This window comes from Vombatus ursinus, unplaced genomic scaffold, assembly GCF_900497805.2.
Source record: "Vombatus ursinus unplaced genomic scaffold, bare-nosed wombat genome assembly UNPS02014872.1, whole genome shotgun sequence".
NCBI classification, from domain to species: domain Eukaryota; kingdom Metazoa; phylum Chordata; class Mammalia; order Diprotodontia; family Vombatidae; genus Vombatus; species Vombatus ursinus.
The window spans coordinates 3,034,985-3,056,017 of record NW_020954650.1 but is presented as its reverse complement, the minus strand read 5'-3'; the positions used below and the strand labels follow the sequence as shown (position 1 = coordinate 3,056,017).

The 21,033-nt window shown below is 35.7% G+C and overlaps 2 pseudogenes; both read right to left on the bottom strand.

Annotated features, from left to right (window-relative positions):
* Positions 1-5,585: 5,585 nt before the first annotated feature.
* LOC114028200 lies at positions 5,586-11,666 on the bottom strand (annotated as a pseudogene).
* A 4,384-nt stretch (positions 11,667-16,050) lies between these two features.
* LOC114028199 lies at positions 16,051-16,470 on the bottom strand (annotated as a pseudogene).
* Positions 16,471-21,033: the final 4,563 nt, after the last annotated feature.

The following is a 21,033-nucleotide window of genomic DNA, read 5'->3' as shown; positions in this document are numbered from 1 at the left end:
GTGTGTGCGTGTGTGTGTGTGTGTGTGTGTGTATGTATTTATGTATATAGACATATATATATATATATGTTTATATATATGTATATGCAGATATTATTCCCCACTTCCTTTTCCCTGATACTTAAAGATGGATATAGGAAGGATCCGTGGTGCTGATCAAAATGCCTTCTGGCATTAGATAAGCCAGGTTCAATAGGATGATTATGGTATAAACTTCAGAGGAAATTAGAGAAGCAGAAGAATAATATTGATAAGTGGCCAGGAAAACAAGTTTTGGAAATGAAAATCCCAAGTGTTTGTAAAACCCAAGCTGGATGCAAAGATTGTAAGACAGAGCTCTTAAGTTTGGAAACAAATATGACAAGGATAATAGAGATATTTGAAGGGTACAGGCTTCAAACAAGGAACACAAATAAGTCAAGAAATAAAACACAAGGTATACAAATAAAGAGTTTGGGACAGAATGAGTAAGTAAATTAAAGTCAAAGATTTATTAAGTAACAGGGTCTCAAGTTAAAAAAAAACCAACCATTTGTATTTGCCATTCTATAGATATTTGAGAGTTCTTAAGTATAGTTTATGTGGGGCAGACCTCAAACTCTAACTTGCCCAACATTCTCTTCAATTGGGATCCTCCTGAAACATGGCTATACTTACTGACTTTAACGTCAAATACCATATAAAAGAAAGGACAGTGACCAGGACATAGAGACCCCTTGATATCGTGCCTTATGAGGAATGTTTACATGAACTAAATTAGGTTAGGCTATAGAAAAATGTATGAAAAATGATATAGTGATTTTTTAAATTTGACACTGTTATGTATAAGTGGGAAGGGAACAGGAATATGCTGGTAAATATTTAGCAATCAGTCTCCAAAAATTCTGTATTATGTATTTTGGGGTTAATATGCATTATTAACATTTCCTCCATCATTTTATTAAGTTTACATTAATAAAAAAAAATTAAGCCCTAATTTGTAGCATTTGCCAATTTTCAAAGTGTAAATGCTCTCATTGAAAATTTAACAATTGGCTTTCAGACCTAGTTAGAATTGGTGCTAGCACACCCTTCAAATAGGTCCATCCCCATTGGCACCTAAAAGAAGGTCTAGCAAAAATATGTGGAAGTTGTGAAGAGAGAGACTTGAGTTCAAAGTAGGGTAGAATTTCCTAATAATTACAGCTGAAAATAGTGTTCCTTATGAAGAAGTAAATTCACTGTAACATGATGTATACAAATGAAAGTACTCATTTGTTAGGGATACTGTCATTGGGAATTATTCTCTGGGTAAGGGGTTGAGGAAGGTAACCTTTAAAGGGCAGGTTATAGAATAGCTGAGATATTACATAATGTTATTTTTTTCTTTCTTCATCATGACTAAGTAGAACTTTTAAAAATTTATTCCCTGTTTTTGTAATCCATAATCTAAAGAAAACATTTGGAGTAATAATGTATTATATTAGCATTCAGTGATTTTTCAGACAAATGAATAAATAGGACAATTAAACATGTAAATATATGCCTAATTTCAATTTCATTTAAAAGTGCTATGATACTAAGAAGTACTTTAGAGCCTTTTGTCTAGCTTTAAAATATTTGCTCTGTAATTTGTTTTTACAAATACATAATAAACATTTTGAGTTTCTAATTGCTATTCATTTATATTATAATAGGAAGAATAAAAATACAATAATGAAACTGGTTTTGTTTTGTGGTCTATCATAAGATTCACAGATATTATTAGTTACCCTAGTAATCAATATTGTTTATTCAATTTGCCTAACATTTTACTGTCCTGTGAATGTTGGAGATGTTATTTTTTTACGTTTCTTCTTTCAAATCTGACCTAAAATTATCTAACTGTATCCAAATTAATTCAGTGGTTTTAATTGTCAACTGAAGTTCAAGCTGAAAAAGAACATTAATTATTTTGGTCCCTGTTCCCAGCATAGTCACCAGCACATGACATAAGGTAGAGATTTATTTCCTTAGGGGAAGAACAGAATAGTGTCACAGCATATGCATGAAGTTATGACACCTTCCCAATTCCATTTACCACTGTCTCCACACCCCATCATGAATGAAGGAATTGTGTAGCAGTGGATTGAGGGAGCAATCAAATAGCAAGGAATTTCTACACTAAGTCAGGAGTTATGGGAAATGTGAATACTATTGAATGCAATTCAGTGAATGCAATTGAGGAGAAATAGAGGAATCTATAAACCATGGGACAACCAGAGGGTTTTCTTTACTAAGAAGAGTTGTTGCTGGACCAAATTGGAGATGGAGCAGAAAAGTAGGTGGGGGGGATGATATAGAGGAGCAAATTCGTGACATTGTTCTACATTGGTAATGTGAGTTATGAAGACTCCAAAGATATAGGAAAGTGGATCAATTTTTTCATCTTTATCAGAGTGTTCCCTATCCAACTTTTTGAGGGAGGTGCAAGCCCATTAGAGAAAGAAATAATGTTGCCCTAACTCTTTTATTAGGTTGATGTGAATTCCTCCCCTTTAGGGGAGGAGGACAGGTTTAAATCAAAGTGTTTGCATTACAATAGTAGGGGCTTTTTTCTTTTTGTTTTGATTAACTAGATTCAAGTTGAATTATTACAGCCAAGATGGACCCTGGCTAAGAGGAAGATCATAAGAGAAATTTTAGAATGAAACTCCCAAATTGAACCTGGTCTATATAAACCCAAAAACTTTAGTTCCAGGACATGGGTTTTATTTTGAATTTTATCTGATTCTCAGCTCCCATTCCAAGTGATATTTAATTAAGTATTCATGACTAGCATTCTAATTTGGTTCATAAACTTCTCTGTAATGACTCACCAAGGCTTTGCTGGAATGAAGATTTATTATATCAACTAATTTTCTAACATCTACTTCTTAGTTCAACCAATTAGAGAAGATAGATGGGCATGTCATTTCCCCCCATTCAACAAAAGAACATAGAAATAAAGCAAAAGGAGAGAGATAAAAAGAACTGGAGAAAATAACATCATTTTTTGTCCTTCCAAATAACTGAGGAATTCTTTGTGGAGTCATGCTTCTGCATCCTAAGAAAATTAACTGTGAGTTTTACTTTTGGGATTGATTGTTACAGACCCCAGAGTTATGTTATAAAATGATTGTTCATGGGAAATTGCACAGTAAAGGCATGTCAAAAGCACAGTATGTTATTGTCAGGTAGTCAATTAATTGGTTTTCTACTCAAAAGGTCTTTCGTGGTAATGATACCAGCCTGTGAGCTAACATAGCATACAGGAGAGGATATTATTTGTAACATGGAATCAGAAGTCCTTTGTTTGAGTTCTGATTGGTTAATCTTCAGCAAAGTAATAACTTTTCAATTATTCATTTTTCTAATGAATAAAATACAGGTGGTAATACTTGTACTACCCAAATCTTATAGGGTTATTGTGAGGATCAAATAGTATATTAGAATAAAACTGTTAAAATTTTAAAGTGTCCCATAAATGTGAGCTGCTATTATGTCTTTTTTTTTTCATTTTTCATGGGAGAAAACATAGGTCATTGATCATAGCATCAAAATTCTATAGTAAAAGACAAACTACTTAATCCATCATATACATTTTTTAGATAAGGAAACTGAAGCCTCAAAAGATGGCATGACTTAACAAGAACATATAATGGACATATCTCTTCAGTTCTAGTTAAGAGTCTTTTCACTATATCCTCTTTTAAGTGTCTCAGAGCTAAAAAAAAAAGAACAAAAAACAATTTGAGTCAAATGGGGAGAGAAAGAGATGGAGAGACAGAGACAGACAGAGACAGACAGACATGCAGGACAAAGAGGCAGAGACAGAAACAGACTGAGAAAGAGGGAGGGAGAATAAACTAATAAATATAAGGCAATTTAAAGTAACTGGACCAAGGTTTGGTAATTTGCGGAATATATGTAAATGAAGAGTCAGTATTTAAATTTACTTTGTGTGGCAGGACCAGGATCTTTCTTAAGAAAAATTGACTCTGTTAAAAGCTGTCTTTGTCTCTCTTTAATTTTTGTTATCAATTAGCACCTCTTTCTTCCTTCTCCCTACCACTTTTCATAGCTATATGTTTTTTTTTTTTTTTTTTAAGTGAAGCAATCGGGGTTAAGTAACTTGCCCAAGGTCACACAGCTAGTACGTGTCAAGTGTTTGGTCTGAGGTCAGAATTGAACTCAGGTCCCCCTGACTTCAGGGCTGGTGCTTTCTCCACTGCACCACTTAACTGCCTTGCCATATGGTTTTTAATCTCTATTCTTGTCAATTTATTCCCCCTAAAATCAGTTTATCAGTCCTGAGGTGGTGAATTAAGGATAAAGAGATCACAATCTCTCCCAGGAGGTTCCTGGATGTAGAAAAGTCTCTTTCCTCTAATTCTAGAAGAACTGTCACTCCAACTGTACTTGTCTCACAAATGAATGAAGAAATAAAGATGTAGGTGATGAATATGCCACCTCTATAACATTGCCAACCCCTTAGTTTCACATCTTTTCTCGTGGCAGATGGTGAAGGTATTCTATTAATGTCCATTTTAGGCAATTGGGGTTAAGTGACTTGCCCAGGGTCACACAGCTAGTAAGAGTCAAGCGTTTGGTCTGAGACCAGATTTGAACTCAGATACTCCTGACTTCAGGGCTGGTGCTCTATCCACTGCGCCACCTAGCTGCTACCTAGCTGCCCCCTCTTTTTTCTGATAGTGAGAGATTGATGACTACATATAACTTTAAGACATGCTCATAAATCATAGAACATCACATGTGGAAGTGTCATTTGAAATCAAAGAGAAAGTTTTTGAGGAATCTTAAATTGTTGTCTCATCAAGCCCACTGTGGTTTACTGGAAATATTTACGAACAATATGGATGCTCACAAGTCTTTAATGAAAATGAAAACATGACACAGCCTCAACTGCTGCCCATTTGTTCTTTTATGTCCTTCAACTAATGAATTTATCTGTATCATCTACAGCGAACAGTCAAATTTGGCTAAAATATAAAATGAAGCTTACCATGAAATTAATATTATAAATATTAATAATATGCAATTAAATTAATATCATGAAATCAACATGGAAATATTGAAGGGAACCAGTTTATGGACAGTCTTAGGTTCAGAGATCTAGAACTAGAAAATAACTTTAGTGTTCTGCTAGTCCAAACTCCTCATTTTGCAGTACAGAAAACTAAAGTCTGAGGAGTTTAAGAGATTGTTCAAGGTCATACAGATAATGAATGACAAAACTATTATTTGAACTCAGTTGTTGTTTTTTTTTTTACTTCAGATCTAATTCTCTTTTCACTGAACTAAACTACCTTGAATGCAAGGCTAAGAAGTTAGTGTCTTATCATGTGGGCAAGCAGCAGAGTACTTTAATTTTTTTTTTTTTTAGCAGGATTCAGAATCAGAGTTAGCATGGGGGAAACAGGAGTGCAGCATCTGGTTCAGTTCACTTACAAGTTACAAGTGCAGGGATTATTCTGAGTGTCAGGAAATGTGATTGACTGCTTTCTGCTGCAGCGGGTCAGCTGCTTCTGACTCTCAAGTACCTCCTCCTCTCCATCCTCCAAGTGTCAAAAGTACACAGCTTTGCTGAGAGTAGACTCCATGACCAGTACTACTTTTATAGGATTCTTACCCAAGTAGAAGACTTTGAGCACCACTCTGTCATTCACTTGAGTAAAAAAAATCTGCAATATGCAACTTCTTGCCATGTTGCTGAAATACTTCATCTATGGCTTGATCACAGAAACATCTTTTGGGTGCCATGAAGCAACATGATGTTCTTGGGTGAGATAGATGATATAGTAATCACTGAATGTAGGAAGTTGCTTTTCTCTGAACCATCCAGTTCCATTGGTTCATCATCGCTTTGAAAAATACCACCATCTTTTTGTTCCCCTCTACAAGCCTGGATTACAAAGATTTTTGGTTTCTCTTGAAGTGCTGTATAGTTTTCATTGCTGACCATTTTAAAAATGTCTGATAAGTTGACTCTTTCATCCAATACTGTTTTTATAAAGCCTTTTCCTCCATGGGCCATGAGAGTAACAAGGCAGCAGCTAATACCATCTTTATTGCATTTATTCCATCTTGAAACTGTGTTAATTTCTCCATTAACTCCTTTTCATTGGGATCAATGCAATACATATATATATATATATATATATATATATATATATATATACACATACATTCAAACTTGTACTCTTCAAGCCAGTTTATTATTCTGTTTATATCTTGTTCAGCCCCTGGTCTGCCTTTCTTCACACACTTCACAAAAGCCTTTCAAGTTTGGTCCATGTTATGGCATTCCAGTTCAGGGCCGTCATTTTCATATTGTGCCTTCCAATTCAACCTTGAAGGAATTGTTATTTTCATGAAAAAAAAAATAGACTTGTTTACCCTTCTGCAGCATTAGAGACCAACACATACACATACAATTCCTCTTCCTCTCCCTCTAACATCATTTCTCCTTCTCGGTATTTTGTGATACTTTTTTTTAAACCTTTCTGCAGCATTGGAGACAGATGCATAGTCAAACTATCCCTCTTCCTCTTCCTCTTCCTCCAAGATTGTTTCTCCTTCTCAGTATTTTGTGATACCAGCCCAGCTACCAGGTCCTTCTGGCCCATCCTGGGCATCCTCAGGAACTCCAAGATGAAGACCGTGGGGCTGAAACTATTCAGCAGCAGATTGGCCAGAGAGGAGGTCGTGGAGGCCTTTTCCAGGTCCTGCAATGTGATTCTGGGCTCCTTCCTGTAGTTCCTCAGGTAAACTTGAACTGTTCCAGTTCGGGCTAGGTCAACTTGTCCAATGTACTAAATACCCATTCTTGGAAAGCCTTCATGGTGGGGTAGGCAAGGTAGGGCGCTTCAGGAGAAGAGGGGCACAGCGGCGAGCTAACAGCCAATAGGAAGCCAAGGCTAAAGTGAAATGAGTTTCACCACCACTCAGCTACCAGGTCCATCCAGTGCATCCACAAGAACACCAAGACTAAGACTGGGAGGGTTCAGGACACATAAAGCTTCAGCAGCAGGTTGGCCAGAGAGGAGGTCCTGGAGGCCTTTTCCAGGTCCTGCAACATGATTCTGGGCTCCTCCTTGTAGTTCCTCAGGTAAAACCTGAACTGTCACAGCTTGGACTGGGTCAGCTTGTCCAGTGTGCTAATTATCCGGGCTTGGAGAGCCTCAATGGTGGGAGAGACAAGGTAAGAGGCTTCAAGAGAGGGGTGGGCACAGTCTCGAGCTAACAACTAAGAGGCAACAGGCCTTGAAGGTGAAAGTGAAACAAGCTTTGCCTGTCAGGGAGGAAATGAAACTAGCTGAGTACTGGCAGGAGAAAACCAGAGTACTTTAATTTAAAATGCTAACATTTATATACATTTTTTGCTTTAGTACTGTATACTCTGTACTGTGTGATACTACATTATTTTTTCAAATTTATCTTGGCTTGCAATTTCATTACTGAAGTTTAGTAGTATGCTTCTTTATGTTTCCAGACATCAGCCCTGGTTGAAATAATCTCCATGAGATAACATGATAGATGTTGACTAATGGCAGTGGGAGCAGATGTTGATTGGGTAGAGGTTTTCGTATGTCATTTCTTGGTAAAATGATTCAATTTATGAATATGTGTTGAGACTGTAGTATGTCATGTGCCATTGGGGGTTATGAAAAACTATTTGCAGATCCTTGTTTGGTGTCTGGTTCCAAACTTTAGAATGATTTGAAATTCCTACACTGTCATTTATTACCACCCTTGAGGTGTTAGCACAATGATGCATCCTTCTGTACAACAGTATTAGGCTGCATGTGAATAGCCCATTAAATGTGCATATGACTTTATCCAGGGACTCTTCTAGTTCTCACTGGTATGTGCTAGCACTGTAGGGGAGTAAGATCAGACAATAATTTCCCTTAAGCACTCATTATTTTTTCTCCTTTTTATGTGTATCATTACTATTCATATTTTTAAAAAAGCAATGAGTCTTTGGAAAGACATATTCACACAGCTCCCATCTTCACAGTACAAGAAATCACCTGGATACATGAATCCTGGTTTCAGCATCCAGAATTTTTTTTTTTTACATTGGAAAGAATATTTGATGGTGTTGGTAGAACCATATTCAGAAAGACAGGTTACTACATCTGGACCTATTGTCATATTGATGACTATTACAGCTAAAAGCTTAATATGTGCTGTACTAATGGAACTGACTAAGAGAATAATTCAAGACTACCTTAAAATTGTAGGTTTATTTTTTTCTCCCAATTTTCTCTCAATATAGCGTGTTCAACATTTTAACAAATGTTTGTTAATGTCTACATGTACAAGGCACAGCATGAGGTGGTGGGGATACAAATACACAAATAAACAAACCTTGCCATAATGTCACATTCAAATTAGAGAAATGCATTAAGCATAATTCTAGAATTGGGAGCTAAGTAGTTGAGGATGATAGGGTATGACAGCATGAAGAGAAGATAATGAAGGGTTTTTTTGTTTGTTTATTTATAAGTGCTTAGCTAACCCTGAAATTGTGTAGCATGCAGTGAATCGCAACAGGAATAGGTTGCACAAAGAAAAAGTTGTTCACTGACTATAGCTTTAGAATTAAAAGCCATCAATGATGTCCTCTCTGCAATGATTTCACATAGTCAAATAATGACTTAGATAAAGAGGTGTAAAAAGTGAAGTATCTCGGCAGAATTTGCAAAGTGTGTTTTCTGATGATTTTTTGTTGTACTTTGTATTTTTAGTAGTACTTAGGTGGCAAGATCAGTGTATTCTTTGACAAGGATACTCACTCCAATGGCATTTATCACAGTCCATTAATCCCTCTGCATCCTGTGTGAATTTTGTTTTCCACATCTTTCTATAAATACTCTATAAGGGGTTCTACAAAACTTTTACTTATCTTTCTCTAGGGTTCTTGACATTGCATGGATACTAGAGGAACACATGGATGACCCACTGATTGTTCCATTACCATTACATTTTCTAGTACATTTTTCATGTCAATTCTCAATGCTTTATTGCTGATATACCACAATCCATTTATGTTCACCAATAGACTCTTGATTGACCTTTGAGTGACCTAAATTTTAATTCTAAAGATATTACTATCAAGGAAAGAATATTCTTATCACCAAAGTTCATGGCACTGTCAGTTCATTGTCATAAATGGGTGTGGTTTAATCAATGTAAATGACACTTAAGTAGATATTTTTCCCATTTTCTTTGGCACTGTACCCTAAGAACCACAAGGATTTTCCGTCTGATTCATGGCTGAAACCCCCCATATGTGTTGACTCACCCATTAGAATATGAACTTCCTGAGAGCAGGAAATGTCCTGCTATGCTATTGTATCCCCATATCTTAGCACAAGACTTTGAACAAAGTGAGTACTAAATGAATACTTTTCATTCATTATACTATACCATGCTTAAGAGGCAAGCAGTACCCCTAGAAACATTGTCATTGTTTCTCTAGAGGAAACTATTATTTATTTACTGTTGTATAACTTATTATATTTACCTGACAAAAATTAAATTAAGATCATTTTATGTTTAAGGGAAAGCTGTAAAATCTAATAACACTGTAAGATCCTAGTATAAAGCCAATGTTTTCTCTTTCATCCCATGGTGCTGCCTTTAGTATATTCTATGTAGAATTGTCCTAAATATAGTTGAATTATTTATTGACAATCTTCCAGAGTCACTTTGACTTTAGACCATGTTACAATAAGAATAATGGAATTCCAGAGCTGTACAGAACCTTAGACATTATGTACTATAAGTATACCTCCTTCAATTAACGTATAAGAAAATTGAGGGTGAGAGAAGTTAGATAACAAAGCTAAGTTCATTAAATGACAGAGTTGGGACTAGAACCTCAATCTTCTGCCTCTTATTCTAGAGCTCTGTCCATAAAATATTGCTGTTAAGTACCAAAATTATTTTAATAATTAATAAATTAAAAACCTATGTATTAAGCAATTATGATGCAATAATCACCCTACTAAGTGTCAGGCATACAAACAGAAAAACAGGACAGTTAGTCATTCTAACAATGAACAAGCATTTATTAAGAATTTGCAGTTGTTCTTGCTATCAGCTATCACATTTTAACAAGGAAAAACAACACATATGATATGATATGACGGTGTTGAAGATTATGATGATAACCATAACCAATGAGTAGTAGTCCTCCTTGGGATTTGGTATAAAAATTAGATAAACTCGTTCATAAATTACTTACAAAGTAATTTATCCTTTAACTATTTAAGGCTATTCTTTATGCTGATGTAAATCAATTTAATTCAACAAACATTAATCAATCATCTATATGTGGGTTCAGAGTTGATTGCTAGAAATACAAAATGAAAACCAGCAGTGTCCCTAGCCTGAAGGATTTGGTGTTCTAGAGGGCTTAGGTAAGGTGAGTTGGGTGGAAACAAAACATGGAAAAAAGATAAAATACAAAGTAGAATATGATAAATCACATAGAAAAAGTCAAAATCAATGCCTTGAGAGAGTCAAAAAATGGAAGAATTACTTGAGCTAGAGAGATCAGGACAGGATTCACAGAAGAAACAGGGCTTGAGCTGGTCATTGAAGGAAAAGAAATATTTTGACAGGTAGAAATATGGGAACAATCATTTCAAGGTACAGGGATTGTAAGAGAGGAGGAAAAGAATCAACAAATACTACAATTGGGTTGGATGATAGAATTTGTAGAAAAGAATAATAAGTAATAATACTGTAAAGACTGATGGGAATAAGATTGTGGAAGGCGTTGAATGACAGGGTAAGGATTTTGCACTTTACTCATTAAGTAGTGAGGAGCCATGGAATATATAGAAAAGGGGAGTGACTTATCTTGTATATTAGGAAGATTACTTTGAAAGTGGTATGATGGAGGTATTGGAAAAGCAAGAGACTGGTGAAAGCTGCATTTATACTTAAGTACTTCCCTATGTCCTAGGTTCCTAGCATTTTTAAATGAGTCAGTGTCATCCCATAACTATTTTGGGACAGTTATTTTTGTTTTTACAATTTTACAGTAAATTATTTCTCCATATTTTGTTTTGCTATGAAAATGGCTTTGCTCTTCCCTTTTACCATTGTAATCATTATCAACTGCATCCCTTTATAACATTGTTTACAGACTTCCAGGTCATACGACCAACAAGATGGAGGACTAGACTTTTTCTTTCAACCTTTCAAACTTCTCCAAAAGCAAATTATATGCCAGAAGTAAAGCAATTTCAGCTATCTCCATGGTTCAGGATATTAAGAACCCAATAATTGTTAAAAATTCCATGACTTAATTGCTAACTCACAGATATAATCTATCCATTGTTGCCCATCAAGTTCTAGGCATCAAGGCTACTCAAGCTGACTCAAACTCCTGTTTTGCAACCAAACCCAACCTACACTTTCACTGTCTCCTGCCTTCTTTCCAGTGAAGTGGAGATCCAAGTTGCAAACCAAAAATTTTCTGGGTCCATAATATTCAGGGTTGTGGCAGTGTCCTGTACTTAACAGAACTTTGCAGAAGAATTGAGGAACATAGGGAACAGGGCAGTGTTTAAGCTTACAATGGAGTTCAGATTTACACTTTGACTCTGGCCTCTTCCCAAGGCCATGATGACCCAACTCCAAATGAAACACATTTGCTACACGGCAGTATTATGTATCATTGGTCTGGACAATTGATGAAAAGAGGGACTGGGTCATAATACCATATGTGGATAGCTATGTGGCATTCAACTAAACCTGAAGGAAGGAATTCAGCCCCCAAATAAGGTCAGTTCTGTCCTCCCAAAAGTCACTTGGGACAGACATCTAGGCAGGTGAACCATGAATTTCCATATGTGGGAGAAAATTAAGATGGTTTGAGATCCAGCCTCCAGGGATGTTATCATCAAAGGAAAATGAGTTAGAAAGTGAGCAATAGTGGAAAATAACAGGGTAAAAAATACTGAAATTATGTAAATTAACAGGAGAAAGAAAACTCAAAGACCTTAAGGATGAGCAGAAAAACCCACAGAAAGAAATTAACAGTAGAAGGAAAGGTAGCCTCCAGATACAGTAAAAGGGCATAGGCAGCTATGCATAAATCATACAAAATGAAATAAAATGATTCAACACCTGAGGGGGCAGAGAACCCCATAGATTTTGAGGAAAAAATGGGAATACATTGTACTGTACTTCAGTAGTTTAAAAGAGAAATGAGAATAGTGAGAATAGAATTTGTAGAAATAATTAGCAGAATAGAAAAACAAAAACTTAAATCCACAGTGGCAAGTTCACCAAAACACAATAGAGAGGGAATGCAAATATATAGAGGCAAAGTATAATGTGGAATAACAGCAGCAAAAAGAAGTTATGTTCAAAGAAAACATGCTCCCTTTACAAGCAAAAAATGTCCATCTTGAAGAAAAGATAGATAGACTGACAGACACACAGACAGATAACAAGAATTATAGGTCTCCCAGAATAAATGTAAAAAAAAAAGAAACCTAAACACCATAATACAATACACAATATAGGAAAACTACCCAAAACTTGTCATTACAGAGAACAAAATGCCAATCAAAAGAATAGATAGAAGGCCTCTGGAACAAAACAAAAATAAAACAAACAAACAACAATAAATAAGGCTGTAAGCTTCAAGATACATAATTGTTAAATTTAATAATCCCATTGAAAAATGACAAACTCTGCAAGAGATCAGGAGGAATACTTACAAATACAAAGAAAAGAAACCTGGAATAACAGATTATCCTGTACCCACCAGAAAACACATGAAAGAATGGAATGGTCTGTTCCAAAGAGTAATGGAGTTCAAGATGGAGCTCAAAGTGACTTAATCTGTAAATTGGAGCTTAGCCATAAATGGGGAGGGGGGAGGATTTTAGTAAGAAAACCACACCTGAAAAGATTATTTTGGAGAAACCAAGATGGCTGAATAAAGGCAGGAATTAACCTGGCCTTTCCCAAATTCCCTCCAAACAATGTTGAAATAATACCCCCAAAGAAATTCTGGAGCAGCAGAACAAACAAAACGATGGGGTGAAACAATTTTCCAGCCCAAGTAAACTTAGAAGGTTGGTAAGAAAGGTTTACATCACTGAAATGAGAATAGAGTGTAATACAGGATGTATTAGCATAGTCCATAACTAGCTAACTAGCAGCACACTTTGGGGGGCAACTGAATCAGCAGCAAGAGTGACTCTTAGAGCTCTCAGTCCACAGATAGTAAAGGGGTTGGATAATTGGTCAGAAGGAGATAATTGGAAACTTTTTGCTGGCACTAAGAGTAGGACTCTGCTGCACTGTCTACACATGGTTCCAGGTAGTAATACCAAGGCAAGAAGCACACGTAGGAATGGGGACCCTGATCATAGTTTCAGGGAAGAAAAAAAGAGTTTGAGATAACTCTCAGACCAGAGCATAGGCCAGGACAGCAGTAACTACACCTCTCCTTAGCTCATACCAACTTGGAAGAAGTGAAAACTTACAGACCCCCAGCTCTGAAAATAGCAGAATCAAAAACATGAAGCTTGGAACAGTATCATTAATACCCTGGGTGCAGAGTCCAAGTTTAACACAAAGTTAAAAGTCAAGAAATTAGCTGTAAAAATGAGCAAATAATACAAAAAAAGTACCTAACCACAAAAAAATTCTACGGTGACAGGAAAGATAAAAACACAAATTCAGAAGAAAACAATAAAATCAAAGCAGCTACAGTGAAAACCTCAAAGAAAAATGTGAATTGTTCTGAAGCCCTAGAAGAGCTGAAAAGGGATTTTAAAAATCAAATAAGAGAAGTAGAGGAAAAAATAGGAAAACCAAAGAGAATGATGCAAGAAAATCATGAAAAAAGATACAACTTGGTAAATGAGGCACCAAAAATACTAAAGAAAATAACACCTTAAAAATGAGCCAAATTGAAAAAAAAGAAGTAGAAAAATCCACTAAAAAGAAGAACTTTTGAAAAAGCATAATTGGTCAAATGGAACAGGAGGGACCAAATCTCACTGAAGAAAATAATTCCTTAAAAATTATAATTGGGTAAGTGGAAGCTAATCATTCCATGAGACACAAAGAAACAAAACAAAATCAAAATGAATGAAAATAGAAGAAATGTGAAATATTTCATTGGAAAAACAACTGACCTAGAAAATAAATTGAGGAAAGATCATACTGGACTATCTGATATCCATGATAATCCATAGGCATCTGAAATGCCTAGACATCATATTCCAGGAAATTATCAAAGAAAGCTGCCTTGATATCCGAGAACCAGAGTGTAAAATAAAAATTGAAAAAATCCTCCAATGACCTCCTGAAAGAGATCCCAAAATGAAAACTCCCAGGAATATTATAGCCAAATTATAGAGCTGCCAGGTCAAGGAGAAAATATCACAAGCAAAGAAACAATTCAGTATCATGGAGCATAGTCAGAATCACACAACATTTAATGGATTCCAAATTAAAGGACTGAAGGGCTTAGAATGTGATCTTCCAGTGGGCAAAGAAGCAAGGATTAAAACAAAAATAACCTTTTCAGCAAAACTGAGTATAATCCTTGGAGTGGGGTGGTTGGATAATCAATAAAATAGAAGACCTTCACGCATTGCTGATGAGAAAACAAAGCTCAATAGAAAATTTGACTTTCAAATACACGACTCAGAAAGAGAAACAGAAAAAGGTAAACTGGAAAGAGAAATCATAAGGGATTCAATAAAGTTGAACTGTATACATTCCTACATGGGAATATGATATTTGTAACTCTTAAGAACTTTATCAGTATTAGAGTAGTTAGAAGCAGTGTACACAGACAGATTATGAGTTGACTATGATGACATGATATAAAAAAAAATTGGCAGGTGAGAAGGAGGGATGCACTGTGAGAAGGGAGAAGGGAGAGGTAGAATGGGTTAAATTATCTCATATAAAAGAGGCACAAAGGAGCTTTAACAGTGGAGGTAGAAATATGGGTGTGATGGGCAACCAAAAAAAAAAACACTAAAAAGCATAGGAATAATTGGAGCTTTCCTTAAAATGATAAGTAGTATCTATCTAAATCTATCAGCAAGCATTATTTTTAATGGGTGTAAGCTAGAAGCCTTCCCAATAAGATCAAGTATGAAGCAAAGATGTCCATGTTTACCACTATTATTCAATATAATACCAAACAGTGTATGTAGACAGAATGTGAGTTGTCTATGATGAGATGATATCCAAAAAATACTAGGTATGTATTCCGAAGAGAACAAAAAGAAAAAGAACCTATATGTACAAAAATATTGATAGCAGCTCTTTGTGTGGTTGCAAAGAATTGGAAATTGAGGGGATGTTCATTGACTAGGGAATGGCTGAACAAGTTGTGGCATATGATTGTGAGGGAATACTATTGTGGTATAAGAAATGACAAGCAGGATACTCTCAGAAAAACCTGTAAAGTCTTATGTGAACTGATACAAAGTGAAATGAGCAGAACTAGAACCTGATACACAGTAACAGCAAAATTGTAGAATGATCAGCTATGAATAACAGCTATTCTCAGCAATACAATGATCTAAGACAATTCTTTTTTTTTAATATTTCAGTGCTTTATTGCAATTCAATTACAGCATTTTGATCGTACACACTGCATGGAAGTACACAGATAACTGATTCAAACAATTACTTCATTGGAAATAAATTTTGTGTCAACTACCACTAGCTGACTTGTTAGTATTATAGAAAAAACCAAATATTCTGTGTACCAAAGTGCTCAAAGTTACAGGCTTTGTTCTCTTCAGTTTTTCATAAGATAAATTCCACAACCAAGAGCTAATATATATATTATTTCAGATTAAAACCATCAGTGAGACCATTAAATTAGTTGCATAATTTGAACTACTCTTTAAAAAGAGAAAATATATTAAGTATTTGTAAGGCAGCAAAGAATTATTTTAAGTACTCGCAGCTCTTTCTAAGGAAATAAGTCTGGCTAATGAAAAGATGCTGTTGTCTTCCTTAGCAAGACCATGTGTGATGGTATCTGTGTCTCAGCAGCTGTTGCTGGAAATGTCCCTGCAGAGCAGGTACAACCTCTCCTCCCTTTGTTAAGCAGAAGCTTTTTTTACTCATCTTGTGATTGATAAGGAGTCCTCCATGGATGAGCTGGGCTACTTCAATCGTGGCATGGCATGCGAAGAGGTGCCAGTTTCGAGGCTGCACCTTGTGGGCAAATCTCATGAATATCAAAGAATAACAACAAAAGGCAAATGCCATTCTGCCACTAATGATCTCTGGAGATTTCTGCACATCATTGAAGGCTGCAATGGGGAGGCCCCAGTTGGCTACTGGACCCCGAAAGTGCGTACTCATCAAATAGTCCCGGAAATCCTTGCTCCGGACGTAGTCGGCGGCTTACCGCATCAGCGCCCCAGCCATGGCTGCTGCCGTCGCTGCCGCCTCGGCTCTACCCCAATGACAACCCGATCTAAGACAATTCTGATGGACTTATTATAAAAAATGTCATCCACTTCTAGAGAAAGAATTAATGGAGTCTGAATGCAGATCAAAGCCCACTTTTTAAAATTTATTTTTGAGGGGACTATTCTATGTTTTCTTTCCTAATATGCCTAATACGGAAATATGGTTTGCATAACTGCATTTGTATATCCTATATCAAGTTGCTTGCCTACTCAGTGAGGGAGGAAACAATTTGGAAATCAAAATTAAAAAAAAAACTTTAAAATTTTACATGTAATTGGAAAAAAAAAAACAAAGCAAAAATTGAGAGCTTATTTGCTTCTCAAATACCCTAGACAAAAGAAATGCAGGATGGGTGAACATATGCAGGAACCAAGGACTGGAAAAGCAAAAGTGCCTGTAGAGGCTATTAATAGACTTCTTTGTAAATGTACACAATGAAATTGGGTTGAATATAGAAGTCAGGTGGAGGTGATGCTGAAGAGACATCCCTGAGGAATTATGCTCTGAATCTCTAGGCCCCAACTACTGATGAATTGATTTTTTTTTGTATGGGACTGAAATATATAATGGAATGGTATGTGGAAGGAGAGAAGGGAGGAGAGTAAAGGGAATATGTGATGCTCCCCTGTCAAATCAAGGGCTAGCAATGAAAAGAAGGTGACTCCCGTGGTTCTGCAGGAAGAGAAAAGCCTTCAAAAGAATCGGCAAGGAGGCCATAGAGAAATGGAAAACGTGAGGAAGAAGGAGGGAGACCTTGTATCAGTAGTAGAAAAAACTGCCATTGATAAATGATCCTATTGTTGAAGAGAGATATTTTGTGCATGGAGACAGGAACCTTGCTATGAGTGTTGTACATGTGGATTTGATGCTTGGAGAAAACTTCCCTCTTGCTTGAGACTAGGGAGAAGACTAGTATGTATGACTTCTAATTAAGCAGGGACAACTGGCCCTGGGAGAATGAAAGGGTGTTAATCTAGGAATGAATGTTTGAGCCAAGTGAGAAAAGAAAGTGAAAAGGTGAAGGGATAAGTAGTATGCTACAAAATCCAAGACTTGAAGGGGCTGGAGCAGTGGTCCTGCCATGAAACAGTATCTTTTCTATCGTATACAGGAATTAACATAATACTGCTTCCATAGGCTGCATTATTTCTAGGGAACATTATTTTATGGTCATAGTCCATGGTCATAAAAAAGGCTGATAAACTCCTTAAAACTTTTTCAGTAACAAGTTTTGTGATCTGTGTCTTGCCTTTTGGACATTCCATTAAATGATTCACAGATTGCCTGAAGTCAAACTTACAGCTGTGTGACACCTGCTCATAATTTGGAGACTTGGGAGAGACAAGGCTGTCCACCTACCACAGTGAGTTCTGCCTATTTGAAAATATAGGATGATAAAAACAGTAACCAAGAGATAACAGGGAAAAGCAGATGATGTAAGAGGAGCATTCTGGTGTGGCATCTGTGGACTTTTCTGTGAAATGCCAGGATTGAATTGTTCTGTTATTCAAAACATCTCTGATAATCAGTGACTCATTTCATCCCATTTAATTTTTAACCATGTCTGATCAGGGAACAATAGTTTGTATAGATTCAAATCTCCTAAACCAGCAAGAATCATAGGTAATAAGAACATCTGTAATGGAGCAATGGTCTAAAACAATGAAGAAAAATCACATTCTATTTAGTATTTGCTACATATTTTATGAATCAAAGACTTCAATGTGTTACTAGGAAGAGCACTGAATTTTAAGATAAAACTTGGGTACAAATTCAGTTAGCTAACTTCATACATAAAGTTAGGTGATTCACTGCTCTGGGTGTACGAATGAGTTGGCTTAATGGTTTATGAACTTGGAGTCCATGATCTTTTTTTGCTTATTTTGATAATTATCTTTCAATATAATTCGTTCTCTATGTAATCCTATGTATTCTAATGTGTGTACATTTATAAACATTATCATAAGGAGTCCATGGTCTTTATTAGTCTGATGAAAGGGTACTTGACACATACAAAAAGTTAAGAACCCCTGAACTACATGATCTTTATGGTTCCTTCAACTTTAAAATCCTATAATTTCAGAAGAAAAAATAATGATGTCAATAATAGCAGTAGCTGATATTTATGTAGCACCTTAAGGTTTTTAAAGATCATTGTACATATTGTTTCATTGCTTTGAAGTATTTTTCTTCACCTAGTTGTAAGTTGAGGAAATGACCAGAAAGGTATTGCAAAAATTGAAGGCTCTTTGTTTTTTAAAAATACATATCCCTTGGATGAGCAATATAAAGATTGGCATGCTAGTAGGCTGTTGGCAGACCTATAACATCATCCAACCATTCTGGAAAAAAAAACAATTTGGAATTAAGCTAAGAAATAAGTAAAATATTCGCAGCCTTTTGATGCTGAGATTCCACTGCTATTTCTAAACCCATAGGTGATAAAAATAGAAACAAATACCAAAGTATTCATAGTATCATATATGTAATTATGTGTGTTTGTATGTATGTATATATGTATGTTTGCTTGTGTGTTAGCAAAGAACTGGAACCAAAATAGATGCCAAAATAAAAGCAAAATAGGGATAGCTAAACAACTTCATGAATCTAGTTGTTATAAATATTCATAATAAATGTTAAATGTAAAGAATTCAGAGAAGCATAGGAGTACTAGGATGAAGACTTGTAAGTAAGCAGACCCACGAAAACAATGTATACAGAATTATAACAGTGTAAATTAGAACAACTGGAAAAAAAAGAAGAGGAAAAGTTTAAAAAAGAGGAAAGGATGGAGAGGGGAAGGGAGGGGAGGGAAGAAGAAGGAGGAGGGAAAGACAAGGACAGTGTAATTATAATAATCAAATTAGTCTCTGAAGAGGAAAAAAGAAAATACTTCTCTTTTGTTTCCTCTTTGAGGAGTTGGTACATGAGTGAGATGTGAGTACATATATTGTCAGACTCATTAATAAGCTGATTAGTTTTCTAACTAACAGGAAGCTAGGCAAGTAAATGATCGAGTGTTGGACTTGGCACCAGGAAGGCTTGAGTTTAAATCCTTTCTCAGATTCTAACCGTGTGACCCTGGGAAAAATCACTTGACCTCTGACCCATTTTCTTCATAGGTAAAACAGAGATAATAGTACCACCTCCCAGAGTTGTTATAAGGATCAAATGACTTAACATATGTAAAGTGCTTTGCAAAATTAAAAGTCCTATGTAAATGCTATTACAATATTTTCTTGAATTAATATTAGCTTTCTTTTTTTGAATTTTGTTACAAGGGTTGGTTCATTGCATTGTAGAAAGAGAAGAATATATTAACATGAAAGTGATGGAAAAACAAAATGTAATAAAATTCAAAAACAAAAAAATACATTTATCATTGCTATTGAAATTATGTATATCTATAATTTTTTCTATAATTTTGAAAATACTAATCCAAAGTGTTCAATCTTTAAAATATGTTTTGCCTATCTAAATGGAAATCTCTTCAGGTGTTATTTTGTGTTTAGGGGGGCAGCATTTTCCCTTCATGTGATTATATATTTGTATAGTCTGGTAAGAATTTGGCACCTATCTAGTATTTATGGAAGTTGTAATCTCAGTCTTCACAATAATATTCCATGTCTTCTGATTCTTCTGATAGAAATTGTGCAGAATGATACTGTGAGCTCATCTAAAAAGCATTTAAAGTACTTTAACCATCTGTATTTATTTGCTAGAAATAATCTCTCACAATTCATTGCTAAAATGGATTTCCATAGTAACATAATGGGATTTTAAAAACGCATCGATCCTTTAAGTCACAAGTTCCTAGGCTTGTTGAAGGTATTTTCTGAGTGAGGTGAAGGAGAATTCAAGGCTTATGCAAAGTATTTCAAGGATAAATACATTGAGTTTTTTTTTTCTTAAATGTATTTTGAAATATATTTTCTGACAGCTTCTGTACCAAATATACACATAAAATTTGCTGACATAAAGTTAATCTTTGGTTTTATACACTTCTGTGTTTCTAAAACACTAGATACGTTTAAATGAGGAGGGAGTAGCAAAACCTGTTGCTCTTATCCCAACAAAAGTAAGATATTTTTTCTGAACTTTACATTTAATATTTAGATAGAGTTAGATAGGTTCAGCCTCTGCCTAATTTTTTTTCAGCCAAAGAAAAGGTTTATTAGAACATCAGTCATATTGGGCAGACTCTTAAGGAGTTTGAACATTAGTGAGCTACTGGCTAGATTATAAGAATCTGAGCAGTGGCTAGATTGTAAGCGTCTGAGCACCTTAATGGAGACAAGATGGACCTTATATACCAAAAGACTGTGGGAGGAATTAAGGAGAGACCAAGTAGTGGGGGGGGGGGGGGGGGGGATTGTGAGGTAATAGAATGCCAGGGACGTGGAGAATGCAAGTGGCCAAGGGAGAATGGAACATAACTAGGATTAAGGGTAGGAAGTGGTTAGGGGCCTTAGGGAGGTAAGACAGTGGAGGGCCAGGCTAGGATAAGGGTAACAGAGA